The 25,830-nt window shown below is 38.0% G+C and overlaps 2 protein-coding genes across 3 annotated transcripts in view; one reads left to right on the plus strand and one right to left on the minus strand.

Annotated features, from left to right (window-relative positions):
• The window catches only part of LOC127455723 (suppressor of tumorigenicity 14 protein homolog), a 96,780-nt gene extending 75,869 nt beyond the window's left edge, over window positions 1–20,911 (minus strand). The window contains exon 1 of the mRNA XM_051723803.1: window positions 20,893–20,911. The gene's annotated coding sequence lies outside the window, so the exon portion shown is untranslated. The remainder of the gene's footprint in view (window positions 1–20,892) is intronic.
• The window catches only part of LOC127455724 (amyloid beta precursor like protein 2-like), a 111,033-nt gene that overhangs the window by 28,620 nt on the left and 56,583 nt on the right, over window positions 1–25,830 (plus strand). The gene's annotated exons all lie outside the window — the stretch shown is intronic.

A 25,830-nucleotide genomic window follows, 5' to 3' on the forward strand; every position in this document is an offset into this window, starting at 1 on the left:
CTCTCCCTCGATACTACACTCTACTCTGACCTCTGCTGTCTCCACTTTGCTTTTCTTTTGAAAACACATTGATTTTGCTGTGTTTACACCTCTCATCCACACTGGATCAGCAGTTTCCTGCATTTAAAATGGAGACTTTCAAAAACTCTCTCCATAACTACATACTTTGAAAAACGATAACGTTTAGAAACTGCAAACGGAGGCATCAAATGTGGCCTAAGCTTGTGCAGGCAGAGGCGTTTATGTTCACCTACTTGTTGTGAATGTTTCAGGCCTTAGTGTCTTATTTGGATTGTTTACGTCTTCATGGTGCAGTTCAAGATGGTGTGTGTTTACAGGATACTTTTGTGCTGGAAATGTTGGCCATCGTAGCTTGTTTTGGTATCTGGGAATTGCAGCTGTGATTATGTTTTCCAAGCCTGCCAGATACATCTTTACCAAATTCTTTCTTGCTCGCTGCCCACTCTTCTATCTGTCTTTGTGTGCGAATAGCTGGGATGCCTGTGAGGTGTTTTCATAGAGATGAGGACATTTGAACAATGCATTTATTTAGACAGAACCAGAGCTCGAGAACACATGGGTCCTTCCTATCACAGAAACTCTCTCTGTTGCAATCCAAACCCTACTGAGATGCATTGCTGTCCACTGCCTTCATAGGCTGCTACCTTCTAAATCCACAATATTCTAACCATTAGGCAACCTTATAAGTGACTGATTTGGAACACTCTTCAAAGACAGCAACTACCCCAGACAAACAGCTTTGCTCTCGTGAAGAACACAGGAGATTTGAGTCTCAATTGATTCCAGTACAGTCAGCATGTTGCCAAGTTAAAAATGTGATACTCTAAGCACAAAAATCAAGGCGCACAGAAATATTGGGTCAAATAGACAATGTTTTCATTAACTTTTCATTAATTGCTTTAATACTTCTTAGAATTAAATGAAATGCAAGTATATTTATAGTCAACATTTCTCAACTGGAGGAATTTTCGGATGAGTTTGTCGCAGTGCATTCATGGATTGCCTTCACTGACAAGGATATTTGTGATGCTGGCCAAAAGAAAGGTATCTTAGAAGGCAGCACAGTGACTACGTTTATATGGACACCAGAAAGCGGGTTATTGAGAGAAAGCAGCGTTCTTGTTTACATGCACTGTATAAGCGGCATACTTTTTACTTCGGTATATATGTGGCTCTGTCCAGAGCAATATAAATACCCCTCAATGCTTGTGTAAATAACAAACATGTCTTCCTTGGATACCTTCACTATTTTATTCTCTATTGCTTCACTTTATTTCCAGATATTCCAGAGTTGTTGCTGTGTTTGTTTCCTTACCTTTCTATTGCAGGACAATTGCGCTTCATAGGGTTTCCCTTTATGTAAAACTCCGGGATTTACATGTACTTAAGTGGGTTATTCTAGGGTTTTTGCAGAAAGCGGCGTTCTGAAACGTCATGTAAATGAGAATGCTGATTTCCTTACACCGTTTAAGAGATTAAGAGAAAGCGGTTTAACACAGCTAGGTTTCTCCCGGAGAAAGCTGCTTATTGTGGCCATGTAAACACAAGCGGCGTTCTAACAGGTTTTTGAGGAGTGTGCATGTACGTGGAACAGACCGAATAACAAACGTCATAGGATGAAGCCCAACAACAAGTCAACAAAACATTTCTGGGAGTATAGTGGGATAAGCACATACACTATAAAACATATCCATTTATACACACCACTGTAAAATATTGACGGTCCCTCAAGTTTGCGTATATGCACTTGTATATTGAGGGAATCCCAGAGTTTTACATGAAAAGAAACCCCACTATTGAAGTGCAGTTGTGCTGCAGGTTGCGATAGAAAGGTAAGGAAACAAACACAGCAAGAGTATGCCACTTATACAGTGCATGTAATCAAGAATGTTGCTGATCTCAGTTCAGGAGACTCTGTGCTGTCAGTAAAGGGTTAAACTTTCGACATACAGAGACATGTGACTAAACAATATGCTGCCGATTACAGCGGAGTTTGTCTTTGTGAGAAATGCCAACAAAACTACATCTGGTAAGAAACCTAATTAAGCTTTTATATTGAAACCTGTTTGAGTCAAAAGAGTAGAGTCTCTTGTTTCATCCGATATGCCATTTTTAAATTTGAGCAGCCTGTATTTCTCCTGAGGTTACCTGTGGGTTTTTCTTTGTATCCCGAACAATTCTTTTGACAGGTGTGGCTGAAGTCTTTCTTGGTCTACCTGACCTTGTCTTGGTATCAAGAGAATTTTCCACTTCTTAATAAGTGATTGAACAGTACTGACTGGCATTTTCAAGGCTTTGGATGTCTTTTTATATCCTTTTCCATCTTTATAAAGTTCCATTACCTTGTTACGCAGGTCTTTTGACAGTTCTTTTCTGCTCCCTATGGCTCAGTATCTAGCCTGCTCAGTGCATCCACGTGAGAGCTAACAAACTCATTGACTATTTATACACAGACACTAATTGCAATTTAAAAAGCCACAGGTGTGGGAAATTAACCTTTAATTGCCATTTAAACCTGTGTGTGTCACCTTTTGTGTCTGTAACAAAGCCAAACATTCAAGGGTATGTAAACTTTTGATCAGGACCATTTGGGTGATTTCTGTTATCATTATGATTTAAAAAGGAGCCAAACAACTATGTGATAATAAATGGCTTCATATGATCACTATCCTTAAATGCCAAAAAGGCATTTTTTTCCTTTTTTACCTTTTTATTAGGTGCTACTAGTTATAAATAAAAAGGGAAATGGAAAATGCACACAGCAGTCACGGTCGTGTCTCAGGAGGTTAAGAAAACGTCTAATTTCATAACAGCAGTGTTAAAGACAATATACTTTTCACCCAAACCATGAGTGTGGCCCTGAATAAGAGTATTGTATTGTTCAGATATGTGTGTGTGTGAACGGTTATTTTTGTGAATAATGCTGAGATTACAGATCATGTGGCTTGTAGAGCTTTGCACTGTTGCATGTTTCTATATCCTACCTAGACCTTTTCCTCTTGTACTTTTCCACTGTGTGTGTGTGTGGTCGCAGAGGTGTGCTGCTAGACCTCCTGTGATGAAGGACTAAGGCTAATGAACCATAGGGAGAGACACTCCAACACTCTTAGAAGCTCACAGGCTCTTATGAGTTCAGCTGTCCATGAGAATGTCACGCGTCACAGTGAACTGGTTCACACTCCTGTAGAGATGGGCTTGTGTTTCCTGTGACATTGGCCAAGTATTCCAGAGGACAAAGAGAGATGATTTATTGATGTATCTTAGTATATGTGCATGTTTTGTGATTGTGTGTGTATACAGAAGCCCCAAATGTATTTGTTCTCTGAAACCGGACTTAAAAATGTATGAATTTTATTGCATTAGATGGCAAAATATCAAACCAGGTGGCATCTGCAAACAAATGATTCTTGAACTTTTGTCAGAACTCCACTTTTCTGAGCCATTCTTGCAGTGTCTTAATAATCATCTTTTCCCAAGGTGATTTTTAGTGGATGTATGAAGTCAGTTCCCCTCAAGTTCTCACTTGTTCAAGTCCTGTTCAGGTACTTTTTGTGTTTTGGTGTTAAAGTGTGCTTGTGCTATCTTTATAATATGGCACTTTTTTGTTACAATTTCAAAGTTTATTTTACCTAATGCAATGCTATTCATACATTTTGGCTTAAGTACATACAAATACATTTCCATCTGATTTTATTTACATTTTACTGAGGTTTGTTTTTTTCTCACACATTCTCGAAAGTTCTAGGTATTTGTGTTTTTACATCTTTAGGTCAGTAATAAAGTCTCACTTCAGTAGGGAAGTGAGAAATACTGAGTCGCACTGCAGTAGAGAAAGAGAGTGGAGGGGATTGATGCTTTCACAATCATGTACGTCATCATCCTTGTGATGGTTTCACAATCCTCTAACCATTTTTCCTTCATTTTGATTTTGTGTGTTTGTCACTTAAGCAGCACAGTTAAATGTCGCCCAAATATCCTTTTTTTCCCCTCTAACATGTGACAGGTCTTGTTTACAAGTTAAACTGAATATGTGTGTCTTTTTGCAGTGTGCCTACGGTACGAACAGTGAGGTTGGAATTCATGTGATTTTTGTCAATCTTTTTTGACATGTGACATAATTGTGTGATTGAATTAACCCCTTATACTCTGGTGCATTTTTGGAGTACCGTCTGCAATTTGTCACACTCAAATTTAAAAGTTCACCATTCACACATACTGTGGACTAATTGCAAAAAAATTGGTTTAATTTTTTCAGGAATTCCACATATAAAAAAAGACTCAGATTATTAATAAATAATATTGAATGTTTTTTTTTTTTGTTTTTTTTTATATATATATAAATATAATTATATTTTTTAAATATATTTTTTGTCCTAACTTTGTAAACGTGTAATTCTGGTTCTATTCACTCTACCTAACTTTGAAAAGTCTTATTTTATTCCACTAGATGGCAGCAAGCACTAGAAAAACATTTGTTCTTTTTCACATTCCATCCCAATATACAGATCTGAAATGTAGGTGGCGCTCTAACGCATTTTAGCCCTCACAAATGTGCTCGTCCGTAGACAATTCAGTCTAATTTTCAGTTCATGCATCACCCTCATTATTCATCGAATATCTTGGCCTCTGAGTAGAAGCTCAATTTAAGTGTCCTTAGAAATTTGAGATTCTCCCCTTTGTGATGATATGTAACATTTTATCATCAATAGTCGAAAACATATATTTCCGATGATTTGTTTAGCATACTTTTCCTGCTGGATGGCATATTTTGTTCTGGACATCTAAAATATAACATTGGATTATTCAGCCAAGCAACCTCACAAACAAGTAAATAATGGCTCATTTTTTAGAAAACTGCCTATGGTAAAAGCAAATATACTTGTTTTATTTTTTATATATATATATTTGGGGCTTACAGCAGCATTGATCGACGCATAAGAGATATTTGTATTTGATGACTGGTATTAGGGCAACAAAATAAGCTGTACAGTCGTTTTCCTGAGAGTGAGAGCTTTCATTTGAGATATGATTTATGCATTTATGTGCTGTGTGAAGGACTTTTATTTTCATATATTTTTACCACATAACCTCTAGGTAGTTCTAATTTTTAACACGAATGTTTTGAGGCATTAAATGCCGAAGTGATGGTCATCTCTGAAAACTTCAGATTCTAAGCCTTCAAATGATACCTCATATGCCTGTCTTTTGAATACGGAAACTTAAAAGGTTTAAGCGTAAACTTTTATCGTGATATAGTGCCCCCCTTTGGACCCGCTGGTGAAATATCATTGTTTAAAAATATACATTTATGTAGATTACATCCTGGTCTCATAGAATCAGGTTACTATACCTACATTTTTGCAAAATGACTTGTGGCAACATATTTTAACATTTGCATTACATTATATCAAGTTGCGTGGTAGCTCATTTGATAGAGCATTGGATTTGCGATGTAAAGGACCGGGGTACAAGTCCTGAAGAGCACGCGGGTCGGCACGTGAGCCAAAAGTGTCATAGAAGCACTGCAAAATGACGTCGTTGCTTCAGCAATTGTGTTTTTTATCTCATTCATTAAGGTTTGATGTTGAAAGTTTGTTTTGTTGATTTAAAACTTTGAGAATAAACCTTAAACCTCATCTGTTAAAGGTGCAATATGTAACATTTTCATGTAATATTTGCCTTTTTTTTTTTTTGCCAATGTGTGAACGGCTTGTAATGCAACGTAAAAAATGAGCCCTTCCCGGACTTACTAGGTTGCATATTAAGGCCTGTAAACTGATTTTCATGCGAAGGGAACGGGTGTGTGCGCGAGCACGTGCAACAGGTAGCTGGCTGCAGTTCACTTAATGGCCACAGGTGTCATTAATAACAAGGGTTTCTAAATCTTTTATACTGCACCTTTAAGGAGAAAATGTCACTCTCTTTTAGCGTCACACAGTGGACATTTCACCTCAGAAATGTTGCAGTGCGTGTAAGGTTGGTAACAATGGGGTCGAAGGACAATGGGGTGATTGTGACTTTCCACACATCTTTGTCTTTGGTCAAAGTTATGTAAGAACAAGCGGTCGTTTGCCACTTGACTCTTCGTGTAGAAATGTGAGATTTGCCACATTTAAAGGTCAGGAAAACAGGAACTACAAAACCTTTAGAAAAGGACATATTCAAAGCAGATAGGCAAATGTTTTTTGTCTGCTGTCTGGCTCTGTGCTTTGTCATTTCGTCGGCACTTTACGCCCTGATCTAAAACGCTTACAGTAATCGCAGTGTCCCTATAACATTAACAGCACTCGTACCACGAGAATGGTGGATTAAACCGTCTTATCCATGTTTAGGCATTCCTTCTCAGGATCACACGTCATGGATTTTCATCCTGCTATTTTTCCCAATGTATTTGTTTTTGCAGAATTCCTACCTTGAGTTTAGCGCTTCTGCCCACCCTCATGTTTTGTATATTTTACATCTAAATTATCTTCATGATTGTATCTGTGGTCATGAGATTTTAGGAACCGGTCGTTACTGTAATTTACAGTTGGGCTTTGTGGAGCGGACCAGTCCGACCTTGTTTGGTCTGGTTCACATCACCCTTACTGTGCCCAGACATGTTACAAGCAGGTTTAGGAGTGGCCCACAGATGGACAGATATTGTAAAAGCTGAATTGGAGCATGTTTGGGTTCGTGCATTGGGCGTAAAGAGGCTGTTTGTGTTTTTTCTTTTTGGAGTGCCAGTTGTGTTTCTGCCCAGGCCAAGGTGTGAGCAGGATCAGACCTGCAGGAGTGTTCCCTGACACCAGACTGTGTCGTGGCTAAAAGTGCTTGTGTGTCAGTGGCGGGCCATGCATTTTAAGTCTAGGCCTTCAGTGTGATTCATGCCATTAAGAAAACACAGTTTCACAATGAATAAGACACCCTATGCCTTTGGGCATCATACATTATGTCGCAGCTAACTAATAATACCAATTGACATTTTAAAAACACGTCCACGCACGAAAGCCAGAACTTGAAATGACACTTAATGCTCAAGCAAGCCTAATTTTAACTGCAGCATGACTGTTTTGTGAAATGAACGTCTCCCGAACAGACATTCGGAAATTATAATTTTTCATATGAATCTACCATGGAGGTCTATAATACCTGGAAAAATCTATCTAATAATATTTGCGATTTAAATGTTGCTTGCAATAAATTTTGTTTCGTCAGGGTACACGGTTATGCTGCGTTCCATTCAAGTTGGATATGGGATATTCCTACTTGATATCTCCAACCACAAATGCATTCTATTCCCCGATATTCATAAGATGACGTTTAAGGAAACAAAACTGCAACGCTCCCGTTAGCTTAGCAGGGGTGTGACTCTCATTTGAGATATCTCCTAGCAACCCGACTGATAAACAATGCTGCAGCGTTAGCATTTGTGCTTCAGGTGTACGATTATCAAAAGAGATTATAATGTTTTATACACCTGTTTCTGCAGGTGTTTGTTAAACAAGCTTTAATATCATGTAATGTGGAAACAAACTCATTTATCGATATTACATAATAAAGTGAATGTTTATCACTTAATTTGTATATCTCCCTGAGTGTCGACATGTTTGTGACATCATGCCCCTGCATCTCGGCAAAATCTGAGTTGAGAATTTTTGCACGAGCCTACAAGTTGTTATTCTGAATTCAAAATGCATTCCATTGAAGTTGTAAAATCAAAACTTGATCCGACACTGAATGCTCAAGCAGCCTAATTTACACTTAGAAAACTCCTGATGTTGCTATAACAATGCAAAAAGCACTTACCAATTTGCTTGAAGTGAAAATCAGGCCTCCTTTCCTGATTAATAAATTAAACAATCACATGGTCATGCAGAACGTCTCGTGTTTTTAAATCCATAAGGATCTCTTTCTCAACGGCGATAGCAGCAGTGATGACAGTCGATTCATCAGCAAGATCTCGCGCTCGCTTTCAAGTTACATAATTTAAAGCTTGATTGTGTCACTCAAGGCCAGCTAGAAGGCCTCGACCGGGACATATCCTAAAGATCACACCCACCAAAAACAAATAAATCAATCTGATTGGCTGATGAATCTGACAATATGACTATAGTTGCTCATTCATTTGCACTGTTGAGGGATTCTGTGGAAATTCTGAAGGCCTGAGGGGGTGGAGCTCAGACTCACACTGCTTTGGGCATGTGATTTGTGAAACAGTTGTCACACTTCGCTTGTAAGCATCAAGGAATAAATTCTGACTGGATAAACTTTTCGTTTTTCTCTGTTTGTTTGTAGATTAATTAAGAGTGGAAAGCAATTAAAAATACATTGGCAAAAAGGTGATTGAAAAATATGTATTTATTTGTCATGTTAGGCCAGCAGAGAAGGCTTTGCTGGCCCTGAGAATTTGCCACTGCTGTGTGTGAATGTTGTACTTGAAAATAATTTTGTTCAGGTTGTAGTCCAAAAACCTGGAAGAGAACTAAAAAAACAAGCATTTTTGAGCCATGGGTTCCCTCTGTATTTTCCTATGGATTTATGAGTAATATAAGGTCTGTGGTAAACATTACTTTAAGATACTTGGATGTTTTGTTCTACAACATAAATTACACACAGTCATACCTCAAACATGAATTTTGAAGCCGCCGTGTGGTTTAAAGTATGATATTAACAAGTTGCTAGATAAGGACTACAAAGGTTTTCTGTTTCGTCAGGCATGTACACTCACATGCTTGTGGTATTTGTAGTCCAACTTTAGAAACTTGTTAGCAACATACAAAATTAATGTTTGAGGGATGACCAGCTTATGAGGGTTTTTGAGTCACAGATGCTGCGAAATGTGAATTATTTTGTATCTACGTAAAAACGCATGTTAAACCAACAATAATTCCCCAAATGTCCCAACTTGCCTAACAGAATTGTCTGAATGAACAATTTCATATTGAAAAATGTTGCTGATTTGCAAGTTCCCAGCATGCATTGCAACATGAATAAATTATGCAGTTAGTGTTATAGGCTTATTTCTTACTCTTCACTGAATTATTTATTCTGTTATTGTTTTTTGGTGCCAATGTTAGTCAGTTGTTGTGTGGAGATGTTGGAAGCTAATTTTTTAACATAATGAGGTTTGTTGATCACTGTTATTGAGGTTTATGTGTTCATGGTTGAGGTCTATTGTGTGTCTGTCAAACAGCTATACGTGCTGCCTTGCATTGCAAGACATACCTCTCTTCAGGGGCAAAGATTGCAGTTAACTTCATGTAAAATTAATGATAGCCAATTATCAATTCGTACTTAAAAAAAAAAAAAAAGAAATTCAAAAATTCTCAACAAGAATGTGTCTAGTTGATAAACAAATTCACATTGACTAAACAAAACAATGTCACTGAGTACAATTATTATAGAGATGGGTGATACAAGTTATTTTCTTTTCGATCCAATGCCAGTAATTTCAAGTCCAATATCGTCGATACCGATACTTCTATTAAATAGATTTTTTTGTGATTTCTTGGGATAAAATTGGTAATTTAAAATAGTATTTTTAGTCATAATTCAAGTCATTAATATTTTTTACATTTGTGAGCCTAACCAGAACATTATTAGACTTCTGTTTTGTTTACCCCTGCAAAAATGAACCATGGTTTCACTACAGTAACTATAGTTTAACTATGGTATTTAGTTAAACCATAGTTACTACTACAATATTACTTTAGTAAAACCATGGCTAACTATTTTATTTAATTATTTATTAACAACAATTACCCAAAAACACATGATGAGAAATGTCACCTTTAGATATGTTATTTTAGTGTGAATGTACTCCAGAACAAGCTTTTTCTCTGATTTTCTCTCATTACCTCTACAAGGCACTGATCCCTCTTGTTTAAACGAGCCTTGTGATGGAACAAGTGCTTGTCTGCTTGAGTCTTTCAGAATTCATGCATGCTAAAATGAGCGGAAGTAGTAGTAGTTCCCATCCTGCACAAATGTTTGCTAATATAGCATAATCCTTTTTTGCACTTTGAAGCACTTTGAAGTTTATTGTTCTTGTTCATGGTAACCTGGTTTAAAAATTTTTTTTAGAATCGATATTTTTGATACAACATCAGTATCGGAAGTATCAATATTTTAGGATCAATCCACCCATCCTTAGATTAAGACAGCTGTTGAGGGAAATCAAAAATCTTACTGCATCATGTTGCCTTAAAGGAATATTCCGGGTTCAATACAAGTTAAGCTCAATCGACGGCATGTCAATATGTGGCATAATATTGATTACCACAAAAATGTATTTCAAAAAAAGTAAAAATCGAGGTTACAGTGTGGCACTTACAATGGAAGTAAATGGGGCCAATTTTTGGAGGGTTTAAAGGTAAAAATATGAAAATATAATTTTATAAAAGCACTCACGTTAATTTTTCTGCTTAATACTCATGTATTATTTGAGCTGTAAAGTTGTTTAAATCATCATTTTTACAGTTGTATTAGGGTTTTAGGGTTTGTTGACATTACATCATCATGGCAATGAAGGTGTAAAATTGGCTTTAACTTTACACAGAAAAGGTTAATAAGTGATTTTATCACACTAAAATCATGTTTACACGCATATCCTTTGTCTTGTGACTATACTTTTGAAACAGTGAATATGTTAATGTTTACAGATTGGCCCCATTCACTTCCATTATAAATGCCTCACTGGAACCCAGATTTTATGGCAGCGATGGGCAAGTCAAATGCATTTTTGTGATAAACAACATTATGCTGCAAATGCTGTAGTTTGAGCTTAACTTGTATTGAACCTGGAATATTCCTTTAATTTTTAAAGTTTGCTCAAAGTATCTTCAAGTAATGGTTACCACAGACCTTATTTTACTCATAAATTGTAAAACCCCATTATGAAAACCCCAGAGGAAATTCCAAAAGGGAACTCATGTAGAATTAACCTTCCTGGTTTGCTTACAAACTGGCGTCATGGCTGAACAGCTCTATAGGTGCGTAAGTGAAAGTACTAATGCAATATTTAAGCAACAAGGTACTGTGGTGCTATATTCTGAATTTAGTAACCACTATATTTAGCAAGATGCAGAGCAAAGTGACTTTAGGGAATAAATAATATAAAAGTAACGTTAGAAATTCATCTTCAAATCAATCAAAATAAGAATACATTTACAAAAGCAACATTTATTTAAAGGTATAAAGTAAAAAAATGAAATCTTGTCTCTCTTTCTCTCTGTCTCTCTCCCAGCAGTGTTATTTTACATGCAGCTGTGTTCTGCGTTTTAGAATGGATTTGGAGGTCTGTGAGAATATAACAGTAATGTAGAGACGACATAACAGGAAGCTTGTCTCCAGCACTGCTGTTTCATTTCAATACAGAGCAAACAGTGTGTGTTTCTGAACTATTTGCAAATATAAAGAGGAAGAGGAAGGGAGAAGAAATAATGATGGTAGAGTGTGTTTGTTGTAAACAAGATTAGATATGCTGGAATTAGGGGCACTTTTTCACAAAGTCTCTCTTGTTCATATTTGTCCACCTAGTGACAGCAATTTCCAAAGTGCTCTCTCTCTCTCATTAGCGTGCCCATGTTTCATTCCAGAACTCTGGCCAACTTTCTATTTCTGCTCTAAACACAGTGGCTGCGTACATGCATGTGAGTTTGTATTGCAGGGCTCAACAATGATGGCCCAGGGCCAGTATGAGAGAGTTTGGAGAAAGTTGACTGAACGGTCACTTGCCGCATTGGGTAAATGCTGTGTATTCATTTGATATGCTGTAACATATTGAACGTTGTTATGAATTCTGGGTGATTTAAAGGAATAGTCCGGGTTCAAAACAAGCTAAGCTCAGTCAACAGCAATTTGTAGTATAATGATGATTACCACAAAAGGTAATTTTGACTCATCCTTCCTTTTCTTTACAATAAGCACAAATCGAGGTTATAGTGAGTCACTTACAATTGAAGTGAATGGGGCCAATTCCTAAAGAGTTTAAAGGCAGAAATGTGAAGCTTATTTTATAAAAGCACTTAAATTAATTCTTCTGTTAAAACTCATGTATTATTTAAGTTGTAAAGTTGTTTAAATCATCATTTTTATAATCATTTTAGTTTTTGTTTTTTTTTTTTGTTTTTTGACATCCTCATGGCAACAAAGTTGTAAAATGGAAAGTAACTTTACAGTGCATTTAGAAAGTATTCTGACCCCTTAATTTTTTAACATTTTATGTTGCAGCCTTATGCTAAAATGATTGAAATTATTTTACCCCATAATGACTAAGCAAAAACCAGATTTTTGATAACTTTGCAGATTTATTAAAAAGAAAAAACTGAACTCCAGCCAGGTCTCCTAAGCAACCAAATTGGCCTGGTTGCTAGGGAGGGTAGAGTCAAATGGGGTAATCTCTTCGTGGTTGCGATTAGTGGTTTGCGCTCTCAAAGGGGTACGTGGTGAGTTGTGCATGGGTCATGGAGAGTAGCATGAGCCTCCACATGCTGTGAGTCTCTGCGGTGTCATGCACAACGAGCCACATGATAAGCTGCGCGGATTGACGGTCTCAGAAGCGGAGGCAACTGAGACTTGTTCTCCGCCACCCGGACTGAGGTGAGTAACCGCACCACCGCGAGGACCTACTAAGTAGTGGGAATTGGGCATCCCAAATTGGGAGAAAAAGGGGATAAAATAAAATACAAAAAATGAAATCTCACATTGACAAGTATTTAGACTCTTTGCTATGACAATTGAAATTTAGCTCAGGTGCATTCCATTTCTCTGGATCATCTTTGAGATGTTTCTACACTTTGATTGGAGTCCAACTGTGGCAAATTCAATTGATTGGACATGATTTGGAAAGGCAAACACCTGTCTGTACACCGATCAGCCACAACATTAAAACCACCTGATTTGGAGTGTGGCATGATTGTTGGTTCCAGATGGGCTGGTTTGAGGATTTCTGTAACTGCTGATCTTCTGGGATTTTCACGCACAACAGTCTCTAGAATTTTCTCAGAATGGTCCAAAAAAACAAACATCCAGTGAGTGGCAGTTCTGTGAACGGAAATGCCTTGTTGAAGAGAGAGGTCAATGGAGAATGGCCAGACTGGTTTGAACTTACAAAGTCTATGGTAACTCCGATAACTACTCTGTGCAATTGTGGTGAGAAGAATATCATCTCGGAATGCTATTCTGAGATGCGGGTTGGCACTGTTTTGGTGGCACGAGGGGGACCTACATAGTATTAGGCAGGTGGTTTTAAAGTTGTGGCTGATTGGTGCTTAAGGTCTCACAGCTATAAATGCATATCAGAGCAAAAACCAAGCCATGAGGTCAAAGGAACTGCCTGCAGAGCTCAGAGACAGGATTGTGTTGAGGCACAGATCTGGGGAAGGATACAGAAAAATTTCGGCTGCACTGAAGGTTCCCAAGAGCACAGTGGCCTCCATAATTCTTAAATGGAAGAAGTTTGGAAAAACCAGGACTTTTCCTAGAGCTGGCCGCCCATCCAAACTGAGCAATCGGGGGAAAAGGGCCTTGGTAAGAGAGGTGACCAAGAACCCGATGGTCACTCTGGTTGAGCTCCAGAGATCATGTGCACTGCATCACTGCAACACTCCACCGATCTGGGCTTTATGGCAGAGTGGCCACACGGAAGCCTCTCAATGCAAGACACATAAAAAAAAGCACCTAAAGGACTCTGAGTGTGAGAAATAAGATTCTCTGGTCTTATGAAATGAAGATTGAACTGTTTGGCCTCAATTCCAAGCATCATGTCTGGAGGAAACCAGGCACCACTCATCACCTGCGCATTATCATCCCAAGGGTGAAGCATGGTGGTGGTAGCATCATGCTGTGGGGGTGTATTTCAGTGGCAGGGACTGGGGGACTGGTCAAGGTTGAAGGAAAGCTGAACGCAGCAAAATACAGAGATATCCTTAATGAAAACATGATCCAGAGCACTCAGGACCTCAGACTGGGCCGAAGGTTCACCTTCCAACAGGACAGTGACCCTAAGCACACAGCCAAGACAATGCAAGCATGGCTTAGGGACAACTCTGTGAATGTGCTTGAGAGGCCCAGCCAGAGCCCGGACTTGAACCCAATCAAACTTCTCGGAGAGACCTGAAAATGGCTGTCCACCGACGGTTCCCATCCAGCCTGACAGAGCTTGAGAGGATCTGCAGAGAAGAATGGCAGAAAATTCCCAAATCCAGCTTGTTGTATCATACCAAAAAAGACTTGTGGCTGTAATCACTGCAAGGTGCTTCAAATAAGTACTGAGTTAAGGGTCTGAATACTTATGTCAGTGTGATATTTCAGTTTTTACTTTTTAATAAATTTGCAAAGTTATCAAAAATCTGGTTTTTGCGTTGTCATTATGGGGTATGGAGTGCAAATTGATGTGGGGAAAAAATAATTAAAAGCATTTTAGCATAAGGCTTTAATATAACAAAATGTGAAAAAAAAAATGAAGGTTAGTAAGTGATTTTATCACACTAAAATCACATTAACACACATTGTTTATTTCTTGTGGCTATGGTTTTGAAACAGTGAGTATTTTAACGTTTACAGATTTGCCCCATTCACTTCCATTGTAAGTGCTTCAAGATAACTTAGATTAAAAATTAAAAATTTTTGTATAAAAGGTGGAACAAGTCAGTTCATTTGAGAATGATTTGTGATAGTCCTGGTAGCATCAGTTAAAATGGGTTAAAAATATTAAACAAATCACCATGTAGTGAATGCCATCATTTTCCAGCCAAAGTATTTTAGTTATTACTATCATTGAGTTACATTTATAGCATAATTTCCAGCTACATTTGAAGTCCGAAGTTTACATACACCTTAGCCAAATACATTTAAACTCAGTTTTTCACAATTCCTGACATTTAATCGTAGAAAACATTCCCTGTCTTAGGTCAGTTTGGATCACTATTTTAAGAATGTGAAATGTCAGAATAATAGTAGAGGGAATTATTTATTTCAGCTTTTATTTCTTTCATCACATTCCCAGGGGGTCAGAAGTTTACATACACTTTGTTAGTATTTGGTAGCATTGCCTTTAAATTGTTTAACTTGGGTCAAATGTTTTGGGTAGTCTTCCACAAGCTTCTCACAGTAAGTTGCTGGAATTTTGGCCCATTCCTCCAGACAGAACTGGTGTAACTGAGTCAGGTTTGTAGGCCTCCTTGCTCGCACACGCTTTTTCTGTTTTGCCCACACATTTTCTATCGGATTGTGGTCAGGGCTTTGTGATGGCCACTCCAATTCCATGACTTTGTTGTCCTTAAGCCATTTTGCCACAACTTTGGAGGTATGCTTGGGGTCATTGTCCATTTGGAAGACCCATTTACAACCAAGCTTTAATTTCATGGCTGATGTCTTGAGATGTTGCTTCAATATATCCACATAATTTTCCTTCCTCATGATGCCATCTATTTTGTGAAGTGCACCAGTCCCTCCTGCAGCAAAGCACCCCCACAACATGATGCTGCCACCCCCGTGCTTCACGGTAGGGATGGTGTTCTTCGGCTTGCAAGCCTCACCCTTTTCCTACAAACATAATGATGGTCATTATTAGAGCCCAACCAATATGGGATTTTTAAGACCGATACAGATTTTAGAGAGGGAAAATTCACCAATTACCGATATGGTGGCCGATATATTTCATTTTTGAACTGGAATGAAAACAGACATTTTCTATGTATATTTTTCACTGATTTTGCACAGATATAACTATGCAAAGGTACTTAGAAGGCTGCTTTCTTAAATATTTTTATAAAATAATTTTTGACATTATTATTATACATAGTCAACAAATTCTAGAAATGAACACTGAGAAAATGAAGAATAAATAAAAATACAATAAATAGCATAATAAACATCAGTACTGTATGTTTAGTATCAGTCAAATGCTGACCATTAAAATAAAGAATAAATAAATATTAAATAAATAGCTAAATAAACGTCAGTACTGTATGTTTAGTATCCGTCAAATGCTGACTATATTAATACTGCTGAGTAAAGATAAACAGATAAGCAGTGGTGTTACACCGTATTCTGCTATACAAGTTCAGGGGAAACTTTCAACGGTGGAAAACCAGACTTTTAAATATTACATTTTATAAATCACATGACTGGAATTGTTCGGTTGAAGGGGGTACCAAACTGATATATCGGTCGGGCACTAGTCATTATGGCCAAAAAGTAAAAATTTTGTTTCATCAGACCAGAGGAAATTTCTCCAAAAAGTAAGATATTTGTTCCTATGTGCACTTTCAAACTGTAGTCTGTCTTTGTTATGGTGGTTTTGGAGCAGTGGCTTCTTCCTTGATGAGCAGCCTTTCATGTTATGTGGATATAGGACTCGTTTTACTGTGGATATACATACTTGTCTACCTGTTTCCTCCAGCATCTTCACAAGGTCCTTTGCTGTTGTTCTGGGATTGATTTGCACTTTTCGCACCTGAGCGGTATGATGGCTGCTTGGTCCCGTGGTGTTTATCCTTGCGTGCTATTGTTTGTACAGATCAACATTGTACCTTCAGGCGTTTGGAAATTGCTCGCAAAGATGAACCAGACTTGTGACAAGTTTTTTTCTGAGGCCTTTGCTGATTTTTTTTATTTTTTTATTTTGTTTTCCCATGATGTCAAGCAAAGAGGCACTGAGTTTGAAGGTAGGCCTTAAAATACATCCACAGGTACACATCCAATTCAGTACACCTATCAGAAGCTAATTGTCTAAAGGCTTGATGTCATTTTCTGAAATTTTCCAAGCTGCTAAAAGGCACAGTTAACTTGGTGTATGTAAACTTCTGACCCACTGGAATTGTGATAGTCAATTAAAAGTGGAACAATCTGTCTGTAAACAAATGTAGGAGAACTTACTTGTGTCATGCACAAAGTAGATGTCTTAAATGACTTGCCAAAACTATAGTTTGCTAATATTAAATCTTTGGCGTAGTTAAATGTTGTTGTTTTTTTTAAATCCCCTTTTTCTCCCTAATTTGCCCAATTCCCAATGCGCTCTAAGTCCTTGTGGTGGCGTAGTGACTCGCCTCAATCCGGGTGGCGGAGGATGAATCTCAGTTGCCTCAGTGTCTGAGACCATCAACCCACGCATCTTATCACATGGCTTGTTGAGCCCTAATCCGCGGAGACATAGCGCGTGTGAAGGCTTCACGCCATCCACCGCGGCATCCACGCACAACTCGCCACGTGCCTCACTGAGAGTGAGAACCACATTATAGCGACCAAGAGGAGGTTACCTCATGTGACTCTACCCTCCCTAGAAATCAGGCCAATTTGGTTGCTTAGGAGACCTGGCTGGAGTTACTCGGCACGCCCTGGGATTCGAACTCGCAAACTCCAGGGGTGGTAGTCAGCGTCTTTACTCACCGTGCTACCTAGGCCACCTAATAAATGAGTTTTAATGACTTCAGGTGTATGCAAACTTCTGACTTCAACTGTAAATTGCAAATTAAGTAAATTGTCATTGTAACAGTTTAAAAAAAAAATTAGTGGTGTAAAATTAAAAAAAAATAAAAATAATCTTAAATATATGAACCTTTCACTTAATTTTTTTTTGCATGATGGAGACCTAATGGTCAAAATGTCGCAAGTTGATTAGGATTAAAGTGTTTTGGAGCAATAATATTGGTGTGCAGATACTTAACCTTTTTTCTTTTAAAAAAATATATATATTTTTTGGTGGTAAGGCCATTGAAAACAGTCTTATTTTTGAGTCCTACTTTTTGCCTCTAAAGGGATTTTTGTGCCTTCAGCAGATTTGAGATGAGAGGGCACATAGCATTCTACCTTCTCTTGGGTACATTTGCTTACGCACTGATTCTGATTCTCCCCCAGAGGCCTCCTTTGTGTGTGTGTGTCTGTGTGTGTGTGTGTGGTAGTCAGAGTTTAAGTGCCGTTGAAATGTACTGCCACTTGCCATCTTTCACTTACTTCTGCTCATGCACTTAAATAAGAGAAGTTTATTTGTCATTGTTATAGGTCTATTTCTTTGTCATCTTCCACCTCTTGTCCTTCCTCTCTGATCTTCAGTCTCTCTCCCTCCTGCTGTAGACATATAGTCTGCTATCTCTTTCGCTTCTCTGTTCCTTCATTTTTCTGTGTTCAGTAGCCAAAACATAAGGACAAAACAAATTGGTGTTGATGGACCAAAAACTAGAAATACTGAGGGTAGAGACAGAGGTGGAAAAAAACTAAACAAACAGAAGTGGAATTATACAACTTTTCCACTGATAGGGTGCCAGAGCCCACTCTGGCCCAGTTTCATATGTTTCCACCAAAGAAACAACCGTTCTGGAAAAATTGGCTCCACACCAGCCCCTTGAAGACCTCATGAAATCAAAATTGGAGTTTTGTGGCTTTTAGTCCATGCTTTTTAGCTTTGAAGCCATCTTATATGCTAGTGCACTTCTGAAAGTTGATAATCTGTCTTTAAGCAGATATAACTACACAAAGTCTTGATCTTCTGGGAAAACAGACCAAAAATAGTGTTGTTTTGTTCAATCAAATGCTCTCTGGAATGAGAATGTCCCTCCCACTAAAATCACCTGAAACTAGCAATTACCAAATAATGCAGCTTCATTACACATTTTGCTGCAGTTCCCAGTGAAATGGGCACCAAAAGTGAGTGAAATGGTGTCGTAATAAGACGAGGCAAAGGTGAATTTTAGATGGACGTTTTAATGAGAAAAACCTTTCTCCGCAACCTAAAACTTTAGCCTAAACCTAACCAATATTGTTCAAAAAGATAAATGGGAGGTGAACAAAACAGACTTCCTTACTCTTAACCAATGCCTAAACCTATAGTGTCCAGAAAACAAAATGAGAATTGAAAAGCACATTTACTGAAGCAACCATGTCATTCCGTGTTGCTTCTATGGCAGTTTCGCTTCACTTTCACTTTCATTTGGAGCGTCCTTGGCAGGGCTCAAGGCTCAGTCTCTGAGTCCAAAGTCCAACACACTATCAGGAGAGCTACCGTGCAAACTAATCATGTTAGAATAAGTGTGTACATTTTTCAAAAATGTGTTGCGTATGAGGAATAGAGTGAAAAATAAGTGTTTATGAAGTCATAAACAGCCATAGTATCCATGATTTATGTAAAAGTGAATAAACGCATAGTTTTTGTAGCATCTCTACTGTTAATTTTATCAGGAAACTGCAGCAAAATGTAGGTTAAGTACAGAAATATTAAAACATTGTTATGGCAAACAAATATTGTAATTAATAAATTACAAATTTATGACATGTAAAACACGTGGCAAAACTGCCCCAATAAATATGTGACGCATGTAGTAAAATGTAAATGTCTGCCTTCATAATATAGTTGACTCTTAAGTGTGGTTTGTTTGCTGGTTTACCCAAGAGTTATAAGAAAATAGGATGATAGTGAAAATTTACTTTTGGAGGATAGAATGTCAAATTATTCTAATTTAAGAAGGTTTGAACTAGGTGTTTGAAACTAACATACAGTCCAGAAAACACATTTGTGTAATTGGAATTTTGACACCAAATCGTTACTGAGATAAAGCCTCTGTGACAAATAGCTCTGGTCGCCCCTATAATTAAATTACTTAAAACATCAAAGTTTGTGTTGGAACAAAGATGCTGAATTATCTTATTTTGGATGTAACAATATGTTCTGAATACTAGGAGATTTGCCATGTTTGTTTTAGGCAGATTATGTACTGCTACTGTCAGAATTCTGAAGTCATGGGAAACGTGGGCTGATTCTGAGAGAGTTAGAAAAGGGGTGTAAGTTGTACTGGTTGTTTAGATCAGTGTTACTATCAGAAATAATAATTTCTTTAGTTATTAATATTTAAATTAAATAATAGAATCTAACTCATTAAAACCTCACACGGTGCACCATTAAATGTAGTGCGCCACGTTCAGGAGCGGGTTTGGTTATTAGCAATGATTAATAATGATCAAAGTTAATTATTAAAATCAATAGAACATTGATTTGAATCAATGTTAGCTCTTTTAATCCTTCACATCAGCAATCAAAGATAACCATCAAATTCAATAGAATATTAATTATTATTAAAGATAATTATTAAAATCAATAGAACATTGATGAGAATCAATGTTAGCTTTTTTAATCCTTTAAATCAACAATTATCAAAGATAATCATTAATTATTAACATCGATGAAACATTGATTAAAATTAACACTAGCTTATTGATCCTTCAAATTCAACAGTCATCAAAGATATTTATCAATTATCAAAAATCAATAGAATACTAATAAGGATTAATATCACCGGGGCATCACCCTGGAATCGGGGACTAATAACCAGACAGTATAACAGTCTCAATATTAGATTGTTCTCTTAAGAAAATTGACATTCAAAAGGAAACAATGAAGGCTTGAATCTGAGCACTGACATCCCCTGTCGTGGAGAGTACGTCACGCGAGATTTCCGGCCAGAGAATATGGCCGCAAATGTGGGCGGAGAGTAGCCAGTTAATGGCGTCTGTCCATTTACCGCGTGAGCTGAGCTTTATCACAAAGTTATCTACTAGCCAAAAGTGTGTGCAAGAATGTTTGTGAGGGGTCGCGTGTGTGTGTGGTTAGCACACAGACGTGGTGGACGGCTCGTAAACCATCCCGTGGTCTTTGGTTCTTTAATGGATAAACTCAGTGTGCCGGTTTCACCCGCGATTGCGGAAATACAGTCCAATGTGGTTGGACTACAACACAGCAGATCTCATTCGTGATAACAGTACATTACAGTAATACCTTGAGTATTATTAGCAGCAATGAGCGGACTCGGCGGTCCGTAAACTGTACAAGCAATATCCTTGATACACAAGTATAACACACTATAATATTCTATCTCTGCCCTGATGTAAACCTCTTACTTGAATCGTATGAGGACGCAGGTAGAATGTGTGTTCATCCGTCCTTTAACTCTGACTTGGTCCCTCGAGGCTCGGGTGATGACGGGAGGCCGTTTCTTCGCTCTGTTGGCGGGCGGTACGGCTGCTGATTCTCGGCGGGCTGGCGGAGAAATCAGCGACATCGGCTTGATTAAAGATGGAAGAGATTTTTTTTTCACTTCACTTCTGCAGGCAAATGGATGAAGATGCTGATTGCTCGGCGGTCTCCTTCGGATCCATTAGAGTGTTCGGTGGAACACTGAGAAATCTCAACTCGTCCAGTGAGATGGAGATTGTATGGCCACAGTTTCAAGTCGGATGTTACTTCCTTTTGCCACGAGGCTACACCTGAGAGCAGCGATGAGCTGCGTCTACACACGGCGAGCAAAGTTGCTGGAAGCAATGCCCGGAAGCATCTCAGAGATATTTCTACTCCTAATGACGTCATGGTTGAGGGGCGTTCTGTCGTGTGCCTCATCCAATAGGAGTTGAGAGTTCGATCCTTTAGTGAGCAAGGCTTCATGGATTTGTAGTCTGTTTTGGACTCCCTTTGTTTGATTTTGGCGCAGTTTTTATCAGTAAGATTTATGACTTATGTGGGGGCCTCAGTTAGGTTTTACGACTGTGTTAGGCCTGCCTTTGTATTCTATCTGAATACATGAGGCCCAACAGGGGTGTAAGGGACCGTAATCGATAAGAAGGAATGAGGCAGAGAGGTGTGGTGGAAAGATATCTGCTGTTTGACTGTGCGATTTGTTTGCGTGTCTTTATGCCCTCCTCTGCTACCATTTTACAGTCTTATTTCTCTCCATTCTTCTGTCATTTTAAAAGTAGGATGTTGTGTGTTTTGGCAAGGGTGCTAGCGCTGGGCTGTGTCCCAACATCTACCTTGTCCGCCCCATTCTGTTGCCATGGGGAACGGATCCTCTGGGTTTTACGATTGTGACAATTGTGCAAGTTTCATTGCAGACGGAATGTCTCCCACTGCACCTGTGATGCAACACTGATTTACAGACTTGTTACTGAAGAGTGTGTGCATGTTGTCAGCAAGGTTTTATAGTTTATTATTTTTAAAGTCGTGTTTTTATTTCTAAATTTGCTCTAAATTTGTTTAGTTTAGTGTCAGTTTTAAAGCTAATGTGTGTTTTTTTTTTTTTTTTTTTTTTTTTTTTTTTTCCAAATGTAATTTTTTTTTTTCCGTATCCCAGCTTAAAATGCAGTCAACCATAAGTAAGCCATTTGTTGATTGATTTCACCTAAAAGTGTAACACTGTGGCTTTATAGTTTACATTTTTCCATTTATTTTGCATTATTTTCAGATAATGAAGATGTTTATGAAATAATAGTTTTAGTCTTTTATTAATAATAACCCTTTACAGCACTATGTATGTGTGCGCATGAGACTAAGTTAGCATTCCATCCCAAGTACTGGTCCTTCAGTTCTTTTTATCCCATAAGTGTGTTTGTGTGAAGATGTCAAACAAAGTAAAACTTATTGGTGCGTTGAGATATGTTACTCAGCACTGAGAGTTTAACATGTTTGGGCCGTGACCCGACCTCCTGCACCACTGCAAGCTGTATCTGTCTTCAGAAAACCTGAGGTTTGGATATGTTACGCATCCCTTTAATTGCCCTGTGATTTCACTGATGAAAGGTTAGTTTGTTCTCATTTTAAGCGATTCTCTTAACTATCGTCACAATCGAGACATGTTTGTGTAGACCTTTCATGACAGACCAGGCGTAGCTGCTTCCTCTTTCGGGAAAAGAGGAAGAACATTGCAATGTAAATGAGAAGAGTGTCTGATCTACAGGAATGACAGAGAGGGACAATGGGAGGGAAATTTCACTGTTTTCAGAGAGCTGGAGGATTTAATTTGAGATCGTAAAACCAGGTTTTGGGCTTTTTCTGTTTTTTTTTTTTTTTTTTTTTTTAAATGGTTGATATGGATATTTGGAAAGCAAGGTGCTGTTGGCATTTGAAGTTAGTATTAAGTCAGTTCCCCTCAAATTAAACTACAGGTAGTTCATCAGTTCATGTAGTTAACTATAGGCATGTTTCACAATTGTTTGACAACCAGAATATTTCATCTTCATTTTCATCCGTATATGTATTGTTTTTTGTTTTTGTTTTTTCCTCACCTTTTTCTCCCCAATTTGGAATGCCCAATTCCCAATGCGCTCTAAGTCCTCGTGGTGGTGTAGTGACTCCCCTCAATCTGGGTGGTGGAGGATGAATCTCGGTTGCCTCCACGTCTGAGACAGTCAATCCGCGCATCTTATCACGTGGCTTGTTGAGCGTGTTACCGCAGAGACATAGCGCGTGTGGAGGCTTCGCGGCATCCACGCACAACTCGCCATGCGCCCCACCAATAGCAAACCACACATTATAGTGACCACGAGGTGGTTACTCCATGTGACTCTACCCTCCCTAGCAACTGGGCCAATTTGGTTGCTTTGGAGACCTGGCTGGAGTCACTCAGCACGCCCTGGATTTGACCTTTTCGAACTCCAGGGGTGGTAGTCAGCGTCTTTACTCACTGAGCTACCCAGGCCCCTATATCTATTGTTTTTTTAAAAAAATATCATATTTGTCTTTAAATTAATTTCATTTTATTTTTTTATAAATTAGTTATTGAAATTAAAACAGTTAAGTTTGACTTGTCTAAATACTTTTGGGGCTGATAAAAAGATAGATTTATAGAGGGATGTTGGTTGGATAGATGGATGGATGAATAGAAGTACTGCAGTGTTTCCCACAGGATTTTGTGAGACTGTGGTTGGTGGACCTCGGACACTCTAGGGGGTTCTGGGGGCATGCTCCCCTGTAAGAAAATGTTGTACATTTTAAAGTTAAATGCATCAATCTGGTGCACTTTTAGAGCAAAATTAAGAGGCTAGATCTATGAGAACTTTGTGCTCTTGTAAACAATGTTGTGCTCTAGTAGTAATGTAATCATAAACACATTGGTTGTGTAGACATGCATGGTGATGACATGGCAAAAAAGTCACACCCACAAAGCATGGTAAATGAGATTGAGTTTAACCCAGTTCACAAATGGTCAAAACACAAAATCGACTAAAGCATATATTTGAGCCATCAAAGAAATGAAGCAAAAGTGGTTTCCTGTGTTGAACTTGCTCCTCAGATGCTGAAAACAGTTACGTTGTCAGAGCCGCTGGTAATAACGTTAACGTTAGATCAGGGCTTGACATTAAGCACTGTCATGTGCTTGTCCTCCGGACAAGTCAATAGGTCATTCACTTGTCCAAGTAAAAAAAGTTACTTGTCCGGAGAGAAAAAAGGACGTTTAAGTTAAATGCTCAAGTAACATGTCACAGTTTCTGTTGTATGTTTCCTAAAATTATGACTGATGCCCAAACTAATAATGTACCTATGCAATCAACTAATTTTCTGCAACAGAAATGTAAACTGCACTGGGTAGGGGAGGAGGCTGTTGTTATAGAATTATTTTATGTTACATATGGTAGTCAAACAAATAAAAGCCTCCATCTTCATCAATTACAGAAAAAGTAGATCTCCATTGAATGAGATCTACTTTTTCATCATGTTATTGCAGTACAATATAGCCTATACATTATCACGATACCAACATTTCAGTAGTCGGTAGTGAAATTTTACGATTTTCAGTACCAGCTTCAAAACCACAACAAATAATAACTCCTAACTAATTTGTTAATCATGGAAGAATAGTTTCAAGTTCTTAAGTAATTATTCAAGACTAGTAAACAGTCAGTAATAAAATAACAATAAAAAACAGCAATGAATAGAAATAGATAAAAATAAAAGAACAAAAAATACAAATTAAGAAAATTCGGTGCTTTTTTTTTTTTTTTTTTTTTTTTACCACAGTAGGCTATTAAGTATTCAACTAAACATTCAGAACGAAATGCAACATAAAACTACTACTGGTCTTTACTGTATGATTATAATAAATTAATAATTTTTAAAGCTACTAAAGTTACCCAGTCAGAGCAGTGAGTGTTTTTTCATCTTGTTATGGTTGTTTGATTATTATAATGACACACTAGACAGCAGCAGGTCTATTTATTAGTTTACAATTACACTTACAAGTCCGACATTTTAATACAGATCCGCTTTTTTTTCTCCGCTGTTTACGTTCACTTTAGACATCACTCTCTGTGATAACATGATTATCTCACCAAGACGGGCATTATGGCATAATTTTGAAATGTATTTGACCATTCAGGTGCGCATTAGTGTGAGCATTTTTGGAACACGCGCGCATTTTCAGCACACACCCATAACACCGCCTGTCAATCAAACAGGGCGCAGCTGTTACTAGATCATTTACAAATTATAAAATTACACACTCTGGATTATTTTCAACAGCAGAATAAGAATATGAACTTTCTAATAAGTGGCACAGGCCTAGCCTATCACAAAAATAGCTAGTTATTTTTCCGTTATTGACGTTTTGATCAGTCTGCTTGTCTGGTCGGGAAAGTAAAATTCTCTTTCACTTGCCCCTTCAAAAATCCACTTGTCACGGACAAGTGTTAATGTCGAGCCTGCGTTAGATAATTAGCTAAAGTTAGCTAGCTAGATATAACGTTACATACATTTTACATTGTTTTTCACGACAAGCAGCCGGATATGTCAGTCAACATAAGCAAGGACACTGACTGGGAGTGAGAGATGCTTTGCCGACATAACGTTAGAGATCTTTTATGTTGTTATTTTCGGTTCATTTATGAAGCTGTGGTGGGACAAATTAAGCTGTGGTGGGCCGCCATAGTCTGGGTAATTAATGGGAAACACTGTACTGTAGATGGGTTGATGGATGGATAGATGGATAGATAAACAGAAGATGGATGTATGGTTGGTTGGATGGATGGATGGATAGATGGACGGTTGGCTGGATGGATGGACACAAATAA

The sequence above is a fragment of the Myxocyprinus asiaticus genome, chromosome 18 (assembly GCF_019703515.2).
Source record: "Myxocyprinus asiaticus isolate MX2 ecotype Aquarium Trade chromosome 18, UBuf_Myxa_2, whole genome shotgun sequence".
Taxonomy (NCBI): domain Eukaryota; kingdom Metazoa; phylum Chordata; class Actinopteri; order Cypriniformes; family Catostomidae; genus Myxocyprinus; species Myxocyprinus asiaticus.